Source organism: Lactuca sativa, chromosome 5, assembly GCF_002870075.4.
Source record: "Lactuca sativa cultivar Salinas chromosome 5, Lsat_Salinas_v11, whole genome shotgun sequence".
In the NCBI taxonomy this organism is placed as follows: Eukaryota; Viridiplantae; Streptophyta; class Magnoliopsida; order Asterales; family Asteraceae; genus Lactuca; species Lactuca sativa.
The window spans coordinates 264,392,138-264,408,525 of NC_056627.2; the positions used below are offsets into that span (position 1 = coordinate 264,392,138).

Consider the following 16,388-nt stretch of genomic DNA (forward strand, 5'->3'; position numbering starts at 1 on the left):
ATTTAATTGGTGAGAATGTGTGATAATGACAATGAACGTATTCGCATTGTCAAACAACATTTTTTCTTTGTCATTCTCACAGAATAGCATTGTTCACACGTCCGCACAATAGATGTTAATCAACTTTGAACCTAGCTCTCTCTCTATATATGTATTTCTCTCTCTCTCTCTCTCTCTCTCTATATATATATATATATATATATATATATATATATATATATATATATTACCTACAATCCAAATTATTTCTCTCATCTTATTTTAAATCATCAAACAGTTTCTCATTCCATCACTATGAATCAAAACCCCAACACTCCTCCTCCAAACACAAATACATCTCCGCCTCTCGGTTTTGCACAATACGAGTTGTACGTGAACATCCTCAACACTCAAGACAACTTTTTCAATCCTGCCCCACAGGCCACCACAATTCCCTACAACTCTTCCACAAAACCTTTTCAACACATTCGCTACAGTGCAACAAAATACCACACAACCACCATCCACGCAAGAAAACGGTACCCGAGACGCAAGTACGAGGGGGATCTGAAAAAACGGCCAACAAATGGAAAGCATGAAGGAAAGGGAAAGCAGTCGTGGTGGAGCAATCGGAAGACGAACCTCCAATATGGTGGAATGCGGAGGAAGAATACGCGTTGGCGGTTATATGGTGCGGGGCATCAAAAAATCCAATGCAAGGAAATGGTATGAGAAAAGGTGCTTTTTAGGAAGTTGTGATCGGGAAATTTCGGACCATTTTGAAGAAGGATGCAAATTATCGCAATCACGATATGTTGAGTAGCATATGGATTCAAATAAGCAAGAAGTGCACTAAGTTCAATTCCATCTACAACAAACTTTCATCGCATAAGCAAAGTAGTACGACTGATTTTGACGTTTATAGAGTGGCGAGGGAGCAATATCATGTCGATACGAGTCATGTTTTCGAGCATGACAAGATTTGGGGGATTGTCAAGGAATACCCAAAATGAAATCAAATGTGTTACGGAACAACAATCGAAGAAGTTTTGCGGCTCGGGTTCGGTCGATGTTTCGGACGCACGCACAAACATCAACCTCAATGCGGACACGGATGAGATATCGAACGACTTCAACGGCATCGAAGAGATCTCCCCGCCTCGACATCCAATAAGTCACGACAAAGCGAGACGGGCTCAACGACATGCGTAGGAAGACAAAAGTAGACATCGAGAGCAAGTGGAAATGAAACAAAAATTTGATGATCACAATGAAATCGCGCGTAAAAGATATGAGTTGTAACGGGAGCATTTGAAGTTCCTTCATCGTGAAGCCGACGAAGATCGCATTGCGAAAGATTTGACAATTCTTCAAACTAGCAAAGAGAATATGCCACCGAGACGGGTGGAGGTGCTCCGAAAAATGAAGGCGAAGATCGAGCGGAAATATTTAGGTGAATAATAGTGTATCGGTTTTATATTTTTAAATTTATTATGTTTTCGGTCAATGTTTTTTTCTCCGTTGTAATGTCGTTTTTATTTTTAAAATGGTATGTTTAATTAATTATTTAATTTAATTATGTTATATTTAATTTATATGTTTTAAAAAAAATATTATGACATAAATTAAAAAAAATAAAACAAATTAGAAAAATAGAAATTAAAAACTTCAAAAAAATAAAATAAAAATAAATAGAAAATGAAGGTGTTATCACATGTTATTTGATGTTGTCCATTTCCACATTGGGTGTTATAACACCAAAAGTATGACTATGATGATGGAGTGAACACTTTGGGTGTGATAACATGTAATAACATGTTGTCCACACCTAAGGCTGCTGGGAGTGGGCAACAGGTCATACTATATTATAAAGGAATCATTTTTCCTTTCACCACATTAATTTGAAACTCTCATGCATTTTTATTTTCGCTACATTCATTTAAAACTCCTATGACTTTTCAATTTCTTTCTAACAATAATTATAAGTTGGTTAATAATGTTAAATAAATATCAAACCTAAAGTATAATCATATATAAACTAAATTTCAATATTAAAATAATATCTTTACTTCTACTTATAAAGTTATGTTTTTTTTTTTTAACTTTTAACATATTATACTTAATTTATTTGTTTTAATATAGTATTGGATATAAATCATTCTCATTTTAAAGATACAATTTTGGAATAATTTGTATAAAATACTTAAATTATTAATTTGAATATAACATTAGATGGTCAACTTAAATATAAGAAGCATTTTTCCTTTTACCGCATTCATTTGAAACTCTCATGCATTTTTCCTTTCACCACATTTATTTGAAACTCCTATGACTTTTCAATTTTTTTTCTAATAATAATTATAAGTTGGTTAATAATGTTAAATAAATAGAAAAAACATCATAAATGGTCCTTGTTGTTACCAAAATATGAAGTTTAGTTCCCGTGGTTTAAAAACCTCATAGATGGTCCCTGTATTTTCAAAACTTTTGATGTTTGGTCCTTTTTGCTAACTCCGTTAAGTTTGTCTGTTAACTTAAGGGTATTTTCGTCATTTCACCACCTCAGGACCATTTATGATGTTTTCTCGTATTTAAAAAAAAAAAAAGAAAAAATTAAAATAATTAAATATATAAAAGGTCTCTGTCTCGCGTAAGCAACCAACACATATATTGGTTTGTTCTTCAATAATCAAGAACACACATATAAACATACCACCACCACTACCAAGATAATCGATAAAGTAACTGTCAAGGATCAATCATATGCCGTCTACAATGCATTGGAAGCCTTCCACCCACCCTTTCTCCTACATTGACAAACCCCAAACCAGTGAATTCAGAATCGTTTCTGGAACAATTTTTCTTTTTTGAATCTGAAATCATTTATGGAAGAGAATTAAATACATCCCAACCCTTCTGCAAACAAACATACAAAGAAACCAGAAAAATAAAACCCAAACCTATTCATTGTTTTGAACCCTTCCTTTCCCATTTTCTCCCTCCTTCTTGTTTTTGTTCTTATTTATACACCAAATACCCACCTGCATCAAACAATTCACACATCAAGAGGGGCTGTTTTGGGACAAGATCCAGAATAATCCCAGATTTCATGTGTGGCTTTCGTTTCTGGAATGATTTGGAACCAAAAAAACAAATGAAGCTCTAATAGATACCCAGATGTGGAGTGGTTTTCGCCCAATAGATACCCATATATGGAATCGAATCAATCAAATCCTAAAGAGAAAAAGAAGAAAAGATTTAGGGGCTGGGAGAAAGAAGACACACAAAGATGCAAATCTAAATGGGTTATTGTTGGTTGCACATACTAGAAAACTTGGTCTAGGTGTGTCTGTAAAAAGGTCAACAAAACTGAATTCAGATGAGCTGATCTGAGAAGGAGGAATTAAAGGGTGTATACCCGATGTGGATCAAGTTAGTGGGTGCAAGAACGACTTATGCATTACCTAGATGAAAGAGTTGACGACTGCAAATCGATTGAAGGGAAAAGGGTAGGAGACTCAGATTCGTCGGAAAAATCAACATCAATCTGGGTTTCTTTGAGATCGATTCATGGATGAGATAATAGGGTAGTGGGTTGCTGAAGGGAATGATGTTTCATCGGAGGTGTGTTCACCGACAGTGGGGTTTAATCCTTAGGAGGTTGAGTAAACGAGGGGGGATGCCGACGATAAGGTTGAAGCTTTTGACTATGAAATGTCCGACGATTGTTGAGCATGGTGGGATTGGGTACGGTGGGGTGGTGGATTTGCCATGGTGGGTGCAGTCGGTGGTCCAGGAGGAGTGGACGGTGGAGGTGTTTGATTTGGAGTTAATAACGAACAAGGATCTTGAAGAGGAAATGGTGAGATTGTTGCAGGTATGAGTGTGTATGTAAGAGAGATAGATAGATAGATAGATAGATAGATAGATAGATAGATAGATAGAGAGAGAGAGAGAGAGAGAAAGACCCATTGGATATTAAATTTAATTATTTTTTTCCTTTTTAAAAAAATAAAATAAAAGAAAACCTCATAAAAGGTCCTTTGATAGTTAAATGACGGAAATATCCTTCATTTAACGGTAGAAAACTAACGGAGTTAGCAAAGAGGACCAAACATCAAAAGTTTTGAAAATACAGAGACCATCTATGAGGTTTTTAAAGCACGGGGACTAAACTTCAGATTTTAGGTAACCACAAAGACCATTTATGATGTTTTTTCAAATAAATATCAAACATAAATTGTAATCATATATAAGCTACATTTCAATATTAAAATAATATCTTTACTTCTACTTATAAAGTTATGGTTTTTTTTTTTTAACTTTTAAAATATTATACTTAATTAATTTGTTTTAATATAGTATTGGATGTAAACCATTATCATTTTAAAGATACAATTTTGGAACAATTTGTATAAAATACTTAAATTATTAATTTAAATATAACATTACATGGTCAACATAAATATAAATTTTAGTTGAACATAAACAACCCAAAAAATATTTTGTAATAGTTAAAAATGATAAATTGTAGTGTCTTTCGAATAATGATTATAAGTTGGTTAATAAAGTTAAATAAATATCAAACCTAATGTGTAATCATAAATAAACTAAATTTCAATTTTAATATAATATCTTTACTTATACTTAGAAAGTTATGTCTTTAACTTTTAATATATTATACTTAATTTATTAGATTTAAAATGTTGTTGTATGTAAACTATTATCAGTTTAAAGCAACGACTTTTGAACAGTTTGGACAAAATACATAAATTATTAATTTAAATATAACATTACAATATCAACTTAAATATAAATTTCAGTTCCACTTAAAAAACCAGAGAATATTTTGTAAATAGTTAAAAGTGATAAATTATAGTGATAAATGCAAAAACTAAATTGTAATCTCAATTTAACTAAAATATTTCTTTAAGATATTTTTATAATTGTTAAAAGTTTTCAAATAAGTAGCTTAAAATAACTTGCAATAACAATAGTTAAAAATAACTCTAGATAAATGAATATATTGTTACCTTTAAAATAAAAAAAAAACAATATTTGATGTTTCAAAAAATTATAATGATAGATATTAAAACATTAAGCAAATAAATTTTAAAAAATTAATTAACAATAACAACAACTATAAATAACATTAAACCATATATTATATTTAATTTTATTCATTTGTAACTCGCGTGCAAAAGTCATTCAAACGATTGACTAAACTACAATATTAAAATCTCATATTATATTTCTATTTATAAAATTATGTCTTTAACTTTTTAACATATTATAATTAACTTATTAGTTTAAATATGTTGTCGTATGTGAGCAATTATTATTTTAAAGTCACAACATTTGTATAATTTATGAGTTGATGAAAAATAGTTAATTTATTGATTTCAATATAGCATTAAACAATTAACTTAAATCAAAATTTCAGTTAAACTTGAAAAAAATTGAGAGACTGTTTTATAAATAGTTAAAGATTATAAATTATAATCCTAAATGAACAAAAAAAACACGAAACTATCTTTTGTAATCATTAACAATTTTCTAATAAATAACTTAAAAATAACTTACAATAAAAATAGTTAAAAGTAATATTATATAAAAAAAACTATAATATTTTATTTAAAACAAAAACAATGTTTTTTGTTTTAAATAACTACAATCATAGAAACTAGCAATATTCATCAAATAAATTTTAAAAACATTAAATTTTTGAAACTAAATTAAAATAATTAAGAGTTTCGAAATATGTCATTTTAAATAACTTACTACAACAATAGTTGTAAAGTAAAATTATATACAAAAATTATATTGTTGTATTTAAAAACAAAAACAATATTTGATGTTTTAAATAATTACAATGATAGAGATTAAAATCTTAAGCAAAGAAACTTTTTAAAATTAACTAATCATAACAACAACTATAAATATCATTAAATCATATATTATATTTAATTTTATTCGTAAGTAACCTGCAGGTATACGTTATTAAGACACTTAGGATTATATAATTTTAAAAGATATTTACATTATCATATAATTCAAAACAAACAATGTTTATACAAACTTATTATAAGATTTATTATATAAAAGCTAATAACAATGTCATTGATATATTTAAAAAACATATATTTGTAAAAAATTTAAATATATTGTTGTATTCAGCGCAACGCGCGAGTATTCGCCTAATATCTTATAAAACTAACATTTTTCCTTGAACCTTATGCATTTAAAACTCCAAAGACTATTCCACTTATATAATTTAATTTATGATTTGTAACTTCCAAAACTCTTCAAATCATGTTATTTAATTGACGGGTTAAATGAAATATTTAGCCTATATAAGAACATTGACAGAGTTTGAAGAGTTATGAGAGTGGTTCCATGGATTTAAAAGAGCAATTACAACTTTTCAAAGTGTAAATGCTATGTAAATGCTAATTTGGTATATGTAAAGTTTTATATATTAACCAAGCTTCAAATTTGGGTATGTGTGTAAAGGTATACTTGAGATAATTTTTTAATTTTATGTGTTATGGATCTTTCAAGATGATGAAGTGGGACTGATAATTACTTCTCATGAACTTTTGGTAAATTAACTTTTAAGCTATTTATCGATTAGAGTAATTAACTTTGTTAACATGTATGTATCTTTATGTCGTTTTTCTCTTTTATGTTAAGACAATCCATTTTTCTATCAAAGAGAACATTATTCAACATGTATTTTATGCTATTAGTTATATCCTATGTTAGTTTCTATCATTTTATTTTATTGTAAATAACATCGATATAACTTTTGATAACTGATTTTGTTAAAAAGAGTTTACAATTATTATTCCAAACTGTTGGTGATAATGACGAATTAGAACAAATGTTTTTAAATATGATATGACTTTATTGTTGAAAACCAAAGATTATTTGTGTTATAAAAATACATTCATTATGTTCTTGCAAAATTCATATGTATTCCATTTTTAAAAATATTTTTATAGTAATAAAAATAAGTACTTTATTATATCTTATTAAATTAGTCAATTTTTTTCCTATTTGTTCTTCATTGTAAACTTAAAGTAAAAATAAATAAAATTTTAATACTTTTATAAGAAAATATATTGGATAAAAATATACTTCAAATGTAACATTCTCCACTCCCTAACCCACTCTTAATATGTTTTTTTTTAAGATTAGTCTTAATACTTAACAATTGCTATAACTTTGAGTTTCAAATCACTATTTTACTTGGACCCTTGATTCCTTTCAAATATTTTATATTTTTAATGATAAAAGTAAAAGTATTGAAGAATGATAACTTTTTTAAATATAATAAAGAAAAGTTTTCAAACAAATAGTTTTTAATTAAGTAAAAATAATAATAGTTTGAAATAAAGTAAAACAACAAAATAGATTATATTATATTAAAAAATGATTGTGATTTGAAATAATAATAATAATAATAATAATAATAATAATAATAATAATAAATGAAATAAAATTACTTAAATAAATTATTTCGAAATCATTTAAAATTACCTATAATTATTATTAAATTAAAAACTTTATTTAATTCAATTCAAACACAACTTATTATATCTATCTTATCGTATACTTAAAATAATTATCAAATTAGTTACAACTTAGTGTAAAAATAATTATTTTAATGATATATTCCAATAATATTGTTATTATAAAATATAATTGTCAATATTTATACTGCATTATTACATACAACTCAAATGTTTGACACTCCTATTATAAATCAAGAGTTTTGTATTTTAAATGTAATTTTGATTCTAAATTTAATGTAATTTCATGCCTTTTTAATTTCCACTATATTCAAGAGTTTTTCAAAGTTGTGATTATTAATGTTCAATGTTTTTTATTTTCCACTTACTTATACACACTATAGCTATATTTGAACTATATAAATAAGTTTTGATCAAAATATGTTTGAAAATATTTGTGATTAAAATATGAAAAAAGTTGAAAAAAACGAGTTTTGTCGCATTAATGATTATTTCAATGCAATCTTTTATAACAATGTTTCTATATATCAAATGTATGTTAATTTCTAATTATTCATTTTAAATGATTTATAAGTATTTAATAAGTTTTGTTTGATGTAAATATTATATTAAATGTTGTAATGTTTTTATGGCGCTAAAAGTTGTAGTATATTTCCATATTATTTCTTATTTGTTTTATATACAAATCAACATATGTATTCTATATAATTGCACAACTTAAAATAGTCTATAAAATCATCAGAAGTTATAACATTTATTTGTTCATACTACTTTTTTATTTGATATATATATATATATATATATATATATATATATATATATATATATATATATATATATATATATATATATAGAAATCAATATAGGTTTGATATAAAATTTACACAGCATAAAATGGTCTATACAATAATCAATTAATAATAGAAATAACCAATGATATAAACATATTACAGTTAATAAAACGAATAGGTTAACTATATGTTTTATTTTGCTGCTGACGTTGGTTTTGCATGTATAAATACTAAATCATAATTTCTAAAATTTTATTAATTTAATTAAATAATTATATTCGTCTGAAGAAATATTTTTTTTTTCACCACATCAATTTAAAACTCTAAACTTTTCATATTTTCATATAATATATTTTCTAACGTAAATAAGTTATTAACTATAAATATTATCATAAATGGAAAACTTCTTGAATTATCAATAACTTCAATATAGTGTTAAATGCATAATATAAATTAATATATCAAACAAAGTTAAAAATATAATGTAAAAATTAAAACCTAAAGTAAAATATCAAATAAAGTTTTAAAAAACTCAATGTATATTTTTTAAAAGAGTTAAAAGGAAAATATTAAATACAATAAACGTAAAATAACATAAATCTAAATGTAAAATTAACTAAAAGATCTCCAAAAACTATTTTTTATAATAACTAAAATCCAGTTAAGTGTTTTTAATTAATTTTAATAATAATAGTTAAAATAACATAAAGTTATAAATTAAATTTTGTTACATCACAAAAAATGAATGATAATTTAAATAATCATCATGATAAAAAATAAAACTTTGTCAATTTTTTTAAAAGTTAATAAATCCATTAATTAATTAAAATAGATAAGAAATATAACTAATTTTATACATACAGAAAACTTGAGTTGATACCATTAAATGATTCGATTTTAGTAAGTGTTATATTATCTATTGTTCAAATTAATTATAATGTTACATTAACCAAATGTCTAAATATAATAATAATTATTTTTTAGTTAATATAAATGACATAAATATTTTCAATGACATATGATTAGTAAAAGGTTAGCTATATAATTTTATTCTGTGCAACGTGCGGATATTCGTCTAGTCTATATATATATATATATATATATATATATATATATATATATATATATATATATATATATATATATATATATATATTTATAAATGAGACATTTTTACTTGCACCACATGCATTTGAAACCTCCATGAAATTTCAATTTCTTTATAATAATTATTGCAAATTGGTTAATAATGTTTAATTAATACAAAAACTAACTTATAATCATAAATTAACTAAACTACAATATTAAAGTATTATACTTTACTTCTATTTATAAAATTATGACTTTAACTTTTTAAAATATTATAGTTAACTTATTAGTTTAGATATGTTGTTGTATGTAAGCAACTGTCATTTTAAAGTCATAATTTTTGTATAATTTATGATTTTATCCAAAATAGTTAAATTATTAAATTCAATATAATGTTAAACGATTAACTTAAACCAAAATTTCAGTTAAACTTAAAAAAATCGAAAGACTATTCTATAAATAGTTAAAAGTTAAAAATTATAGTATTAAACCTAAATTGTAATCCTAAATCAACAAAAAACCATGAAACTATATTTTATAATCCTTAAAAATTTTCACATAAGTAGCTTAAATATAACTTACAATAAGAATAATTAAAAGTAATATTATATAAAAAATCATAATGTTATCTTTAAAAACAAAAATAATGTTTGTTGTTTTAAATGATTACAATCAAAGAAATTAGCAATATTCATCAAATAAATTTAATAAAAGTTAAATTTCTGAAACCAAATTAAAATAATTAAGAGTTTCTAAACATGTTATTTAAAATAACTTACAACAACAATAATTAAAAGTAACATTATAAACAAATATTATATTGTTACCTTTATAAACAAAAGAAAAATGTTTGATGTCTTAAATAATTATAATGATAGAAATTAAAATCTTAAACAAATAAACTTTTTAAAATTAATTAATAATAACAATAACTATAAATATCATTAAACCATATATTATTTTTAATTTTATTCATCAGTAATCCGTGGGTAGAGGCCATCAAGACAATTGAGATTATAGAATTTTAAAAAATGTGTACATTATCATATAATTTAAAACAAACAATGTTTATACCAACTTATTATAAGATTTATTATATAAGAGTAAACTAAAACATCATTAATATATTTAAAAAACATATATTTGTAAGGATTTCAAATATATTGTTGTATTCTGCGCAACACACTGGTATTTGCCTAGTTATTATATGTTACCACACCCAAAAGTCGTCACATCATCATCATAGTCATAGATGGGTGTTATAACACCAAATGTGAAAATAGACAACATCAAATAACATGTAATAACACCTCTTATTTTCTATTTACTTTTGATGTTTTTAGTTTCTATATTTCAAATTTATTTATTTTATTTATTGTCATAATATTTATAATTATAATATAAATTAAAAGTAATATTTAAAAAGTAAAAATAAAAATTTAAATCGTAAATTCAAAACAACATAAAAAATTACAACTAAGGATAAAAACACATTTAAAAACCTAAAATCGAAAAAAAAGACGAAACAAATTACATTTTCGATCTAAATTACTCAACTTCAGTGTCATCATAGATATGATATGCCAAGTCCTCTCGAAGTTGTTTGTGTTTTCGCTGGTCTAGAATATTGTAACAACCGTAAAATTTAGATCAAAAGTGGTCGATAAATTCGTGTGACGCTGCTAGAACCAAACCAAATTTATGTTTCGTCATTATGTATTTAACATATTTAAAAGATATTATAACTGTTAATCCTACCTAATAAATGAAAATACTTTTGTCACTTGTCATCTTCTCCTTCATTTTGACAAATGTCATTTTCTAAGATTTTTAAAATTGTTATTTTCCACTTGTCATTTTTTGGGGAATTCTTGATTTTCTTAAAATATTTTTTTCAAAAAATTCTAATGGGTTATATATGTAAGGTTATCATTCTATTAATTTGATAATAAATTCTCATAAATGTTTTAAATGATTTGATTTCATTCATAAATACTTCAAAAGATTACATTTTATTAAGGAAAAACATTATTTTATAAAATATTTATTGTTTATATATATTAATATTAAATTTTTATTTTTAATAAACTCGTGTAATACACGGGTCTCACACCTAGTCGATTATAAACATATGAAAAATAAATTTATGCGATGTATAGCAATGAGTGCATGAAATTAACGTAATATGAACATGGCATGTATAAATATATATGTATGCTATATATGATTTACTATGTTCAATATAAAATACATAAGTTGAATTTTTAGCTAACATACTGAAAATACTTAACTCATAAAATGATGAGTATATATTATGCGTATATATACTTGATACCAAGTGACATAAACTTATTCTCAAGTGTATATTTATATATATACAATAAAACAAATAGTTCATGAAGTCATTTTGCATCAATTAGTGCAAGAAATTGATATAGCAGATTATACCCACTCACACCCCTCTTATCGATGGCTATCACACACAAAATAAAAATACACATACAAATATCTTGCGCAAGAATGGAGCAAATCTTTATTAAATTTCCATTGGATTATATGGCCAACACCAATATTATAAGTCTTAAAAATCAGGAAGATGATCCCCTAGTACTACTACAATTCGTCACCCTCTTACCTCTCTATCAACTACAAGCTCACAGATACAACATGTACTCAATATCTATGAGAACTGTGTCAAGTACTTCAATATCTTCAATAATCTGCATTAGTACAATGAGCCATGTGAAGAAACCCAATCAAATATCTCAAGGACGATACAGTTTCTCATCCACCACCTCACTCATCTTCCTTCCCTCTCACGATTGCACTAAACTACACACACAATTCAGCACATGTGCATATCCTTCATGAATCTCGATTGTACAATTCAATCTCTGCCAAAATCCACAGCTGTAAAAGAGATGTAGAGAAGCTTCATAATATCTCATTCCTATTTGAAGGCCCCACTCATTTTCTATCACCTGCCCATACCTCTTACTTCCGTATCTTCTCCAATAAACAGAGAAGAGATTCAACAGCTATTAGAGTTGTTTTCCCCATCTCAAACCCAGTTCCTTGTACCTTCTCTTTCTCCAATGGCAAACCAACCCAAAAGCTCCCTGATCACCACCGATTCCAGTTGAAGCAAATCCCTGACCATAAACAGGCCTGTAGGCGCAGCTTACCAGAGAAAAAGAAGCAGCGACTACTTCCATTTTTCCCTCCTGCCTTCATTTGTTCGACTATCAAACAACTTCCACACATCTTTTCCTTGCTCCTCCATCGATCTCAGGTAAATTCCTTACCTTCTCTGATCAAAATTCGTCCAGCAACCACCGTGAACATTAGGCACCTGCCATGGTCGCCGGTGGCCTGAACAGTTCCAACCGGACGATCCCGGTGGCGGGTTTGGTCCTAGTCAAGTGTATATAGTTCCTGATTCCATTATTTTTCTGCCATGTGATGTCTAGGTCGACTCCAAGATTCCCGTTCCAAATCCCCCTTAGAACAGGAGCTTCCTGACACTTCCGACTCTCAAAACCAACGTGAGTTCTACGGCCCCTATTTCTTATTATCAATGTTTGGGGGAGATTACATGTAGTTCGGTCTTATTATCATGATGAAAATGGTTCAAAACAAATGAATTAAAGTAAAACAACTATCGCTAAGCACATATATATATATATATATATATATATATATATATATATATATATATATATATATATATATATATATATATATATATATATATATATATATATATATATATATATACAAGAAGAGTGTTGATAAACTAAGATTTCATTATATGTACGTAAGTATGATTATAACAACTTATTTTATAGAGATAACTATAAATATAAGTTGTGAAATGTTACTGAGTATCAAGTTCATATAAGTTAAATATTCAAAACAATTAAGGGTTATTAAAGTATTGATATTCTAGATATAAGGGTATGAAGTAAACTGTTAAGAAGAGATAAATAAAAGCTGTGAAATTGTAAGTTCAAGGTACTATGGTGTAATATGCTCATACTCTATAATGCTGAAAAGAACAATAAACGAAAACGGAACCAGTTACTTATGGAGTATAACAGAAATAGTAATAAATCGTTACTATATAGTCATACCAGATTGAATAACCATATGTTTATACTTAAATCAAGATACCAAATTTGTGCATGTATATGTCGGATATTAAAGAAACAGATTTAAAGTTATTAACCTGCACAAGTACTGTTAAGGCTGTGAAACCCAATACAAAATGTACATATACATACACTAAAAGGGTAACAGATGGCATTTCCGTATAAATTGTTATTATGGTTCCTTGCACATTAAACATCATAGTATAAAATAACTACTCTGTTATCATAATATCAAAGTCGAATCAAAGAACAATAAGTATTGAAGTTCAAGAATTATGAGTATCATTTTCTTAAATGGCGAATAACTTCGCGTTACTAGTGAATCTAGAATGAACAACATAGGTTTATTATGCTTATTGTTTGTGGGTTTATTATACCCATTCCGTATAGGTTCATTATATCTATTCTTTGTGGGTTTATCATACCCATTCCGTATAGGTTCATTATACCTATTCTTTGAGGGTTTATTATACCCATTCCAAATAGGTTCATCATACCTTTCAGAATACCGAACACAATCCGTCGAGTATTCATATCCGATTTCGCAAAGGCTAAGTTCACAATACTTAGTAGAGACCTTCTGTCAAATAACCGTTAATCCTCGACGGAACGACTAACGCTAGGTATAAGTGTCATAACATTGATCTTATACGGTACGCCCGCCCGCCTGGAATTGCTAGCTACAACTACGTCTGACGAGATGAATTTTGGCGCTGGCGTTAGCATTATCGAACATTACCCCGCGTTATTACGGGGTGAATGACTTTAGCACGCGCGCCCTATCATGGTGTCGGTGCAATAATAAAGTTTAGTGTCAAGAGTTCGGTTATGACATCATCTAATATTCCTTTGTTCTTAAATCAATAAAAACGACCATTGATAATATAATTATCATATGAAAATTGACAAAGAGAGATTCATTTACTATTAAGTTGGTTCAACACATGCAATAGTAAAATAATCATTCTTGGCGAAAAATTGACAAATTATGTTTTGAAAAGGACAAAGATTTCTATCTCTACATTAAATTCTTTTTATAAAAATCTTTTGTTATTTTTAGAATATATGGAGTCAAAACCTATAGAACTCACCAACATTATTGTTGACGTATTTTAACATGTATTCTCAGGAAATTAAGGCAAGAAATTCACGCGAGGAGTATGGAATCATCGTCTTATATTTTTGTTCTAAATTATGTTTTATGTCCTCTTTTTGAATCGTTGAAGATTTGTCATGAAACATGTAACAAAGTAAGATATAATTATGTCGTATGTGATGTAAAACTTTAAGTGGTTGTTTAATGTTTGATATATGCTATGTTTGTGATATTCGATTTTTGTCACTCACCCGGTGATTCCGCCGTTGGCTGGGGTGTGACAGATATCAACGACTCAATGTAAGTATTTTGTTGTCCCTGGTTGAAATTGAATGTGTGCATGCTTCGTAGACGAATACTCCACAATGTTTCGTCATTTATCTTCAATCACCATGATATGTATAATGATACATGCATACATAATATCACGTAGATTGTCCAACTCATATGCTCATGTTGCACGTTCAACTATGTGCCATTTTGCTTTCAGAACTCCGAAAGCGCATTCCACGTCCTTACGTGACCCTTCTTGTCTTCTCTTGAAAAATTTATCTCTTGGTTCTATCGGGTGTCGAAACGCCTTCACAAACGTGGAATATGGTGGGTATATTCCATTCGTGAGGTAATACCCGAACTTATACTCATGGTCATTTACCGTGAAAGGAGCATCTGATGCCTATCCTGTCAAAAGGTCCTGAAATATTGGTGACTGATCAATAACGTTTACATCGTTGTTCGAACCCGCAACTCCGAAAAAAACATGCTAAATCCATAAGTCTTGTGACGCAACAACCTTTAATACTGACGAAGACGATCCAAGATGACCACTTGTGTATTGACCTTTCCACGCCACATGACAATTTCTCCATATCCACTTTGTGCAGTCAATGCTTCCAAGCATTCCTGGAAAACCATGTCGTTCTTCATGCGCAACACATAGTTGTTGCATGTCATTCAATGAAGGTATGTACAAGTATTTATCACCGAAGGTTTCAATAACACCTCTCACCAATCTATACAAATTTTCTCATGCAGTTCGCTCTGACATTTTCATATAGTCATCAATAGAATCAAGCGATTCCCCCAAAGCCATAAGCTTGATTGTAGCAACACATTTTTGCAACCTTGTAAAACCTCGTTTACCTCTCGCATCATACCTCAATTGGAAATATTCATACCTAAACATATAATAAAATTTTATTTAATAATCTAAAGAACCTATAATAAAATTTTAAAATAGTTATTTAATAATCTAAATAACATATATTAAAATTTTGAAACAACTGTAATTACGGTACCTGGTTTCGATTGCATTGACTATCTGTTTAAACACATTTTTTCGCAAACGAAATATTCTTTTAAAATCGTTTTGTTGGTAGACACAGTTATCCGCAAAATAATTGTGTAGTAGACGTCTATGTCTTTCTTCACGATCTCTGTTTAACGTCGTACGTCTGGTCAGTAGTGGAGTTGGCTCTGATGGTATCATATCAGTAACATATTGATACATCATAACCACGAACATATCATACTCGTCGATATCATGATTGTATGGATGAAACGGATCAAAAGTTCCATTTTTTAATTAAATAGAGTGGAGTTAGCTCTGATGGTATCATATCAGTAACATATTGATACATCATAACCACGAACATATCATACTCGTCGATATCATGATTGTATGGATGAAATGGATCAAAAGTTCCATTTTTTAATTAAATAGAGTATTAAGGTAAAATGAAATTTT

At 27.5% G+C, this 16,388-nt stretch overlaps 1 long non-coding RNA gene across 1 annotated transcript; it reads left to right on the plus strand.

Moving 5' to 3' along the window:
• The first annotated feature begins 12,155 nt into the window (after nucleotides 1–12,155).
• Nucleotides 12,156–14,993, plus strand: LOC111878513 (uncharacterized). The gene is made up of 3 exons (XR_002845817.3): nucleotides 12,156–12,686; nucleotides 12,865–12,939; nucleotides 14,675–14,993. It is a non-coding gene; the product is annotated as an uncharacterized LOC111878513 (long non-coding RNA).
• Nucleotides 14,994–16,388: the final 1,395 nt, after the last annotated feature.